The sequence below is a fragment of the Myotis brandtii genome, unplaced genomic scaffold (assembly GCF_000412655.1).
Source record: "Myotis brandtii unplaced genomic scaffold, ASM41265v1 scaffold645, whole genome shotgun sequence".
In the NCBI taxonomy this organism is placed as follows: Eukaryota; Metazoa; Chordata; class Mammalia; order Chiroptera; family Vespertilionidae; genus Myotis; species Myotis brandtii.
This window is the reverse complement of record NW_005370488.1, coordinates 554,816-556,771: the sequence shown is the minus strand read 5'-3', so window position 1 is coordinate 556,771 and position 1,956 is coordinate 554,816. Positions and strand designations below refer to the sequence as shown.

The window sequence follows — 1,956 nt, the reverse complement described above, 5'->3', positions numbered from 1 at the left end:
ACATCTGCTTCACCAGTTACTCTGCCATCAGGACCAATTTCAATATGTACTCTCACAGGGTTGAGCGGTGAAAAAAACTAAATACAAGGTATTCAGAGAATCAAGTCAACTTTCTAATGTTACAAAAAATTTATAACATCCCATTTCACTTAGGCAGAATTAAGACCCCAGGTTTTTACTGCTCTACTGAAAGGGCTGACTTATGAATTCATCTCACACTTACATTATAAATGTCATTCTCCGTAGCTCTGTAAGGTAATCCCCGCATGTGTACACAGTGTCCAGTTGTCAGTAATTGAGGTCTAGATGGATCCCCATATCTGTGGTCAGACATTCCTGAAAAACAGGAAGTGAGGTCTCTTCCAAATATATCTGACCCAAAACCATAGCCATCATTATAGCCATTATAAACATCATAGCCTCCATAACCTCCACCAGAGGCACCTTGCCTCATCCTTTCAAGCCCAGCTCCCTGCCAATGCTGCTATGCCCTCTGCCGGCCCTAGGTCTGTCATAGGGACCTGGCTGCTCTATGGCTATAAGCTTTCATGGTGGGTCACAGTGAGTTCTGACTTCTGCTCTACTGCTCTTAAAAATTTTGATATACCTGTGCCCTATTCTTTCCTTGTGTGTCTTTAGAGCCTTTTCAGCTATTTCCTGTGAAGCAAACTGCACGAAGGCCTCCCCCGTACTCCTCCCCTGGAAGTCCACCGGCAATGTTATCCATTTGGCACGATTTCCAACCTTGAGAAGAACTGAACAATTCCTTCCTTGCTACATCCAAAGGGGAGTCCTCTAAGCCGTACAAAGCCATCCTTGGCCGTGTCAGGACTATCTGGACCAGTCTGCTTCAACACCCAGTCCATTTCAACATTGTTTGACTTGAATACTTCAACATATCTGTGCCCCATGGTTTCTCTGTCTTTTTTCAGGGCCAATTTGACTTCATCTTCTGATTCAAGTTCAACAAAAGCCTCGCCACTCGGTCTGCCTTCTCTGGTGTAGATGAAACGTACACCTGAAGCCCCATTTTGAATTTTGCAGTCAGAATAAAAACACTGCACTTCATTAGCCGAGCAAGACCAGGGCAAGCCGCGGACCTTCACCACGAGTCCCTCTCCGCCTTCGGTACCCAACAGCATCGTCTCTTAGTGGACCCTGGCATCGAAGCAGACTGATCACACGACTTCTGCGTGGCTGAGCAAATCAATGGTTTGACAACTTTGAAAAGAAATTTGGGAACTTTTAAAAAAAAGTTAAACATGCAACTAACATCACCCAGTCATTTCAATTTTTGGTATTTACACAGGAAAAACGAAAGTACATATCCATATAGAGACTTGTACACAGATGTTCTTAACAGCTTTATTTGCAACAACAAAAAAACTGGAAACAACTCAAATGTCATTCAAGAGACAAAAGCATAAACAAATTGTGGCACTTGAAGTAAGAAAAAAGAATTGTTGATACATGCAACCATGTAGATAAATTTCACAATAAGTAGATGAATTTCACAATAAGTATGTAGCCAGATGGCAAAGGAACACGCTATATTACTCCATTTATATAACATTTTAGAAAAGTAAAGCTAAGCAATAATGACTGCATGCTGATTAATGATTACTTGGGAATGAGAGGGAGGCACAGGGGCTGAAGGGAAGGATTCCAAAGAGGAATTAGGAAACTTTTGAGAGTAATGCATTTGTGCATTATCTTAAATGTAGAGATGTGTTACTGGTAGATGCATAGGTCAAAACTTATTGAATAGTATACTTTAAATATGTGAAATTTATTATTGTGTATCTCAGTATAGCTGCTGTGGCAAAGTCAACACAAGAGTTTCAGACAAAATGGCAGGAAAGGATTAGGAAGAAAACTAAAAGCAGGTACTATCACAGTTGTTCAGGAAATAAATTGTTTCAAAAAGGAAAGAAGCCCTATCCTGCTTTGCTCAGT

General features: G+C 41.0%; 1 pseudogene; it reads right to left on the bottom strand.

Moving 5' to 3' along the window:
* Positions 1-1,157, bottom strand: part of LOC102257164 — a 2,249-nt pseudogene extending 1,092 nt beyond the window's left edge.
* Between the last annotated feature and the right edge of the window lie 799 nt (positions 1,158-1,956).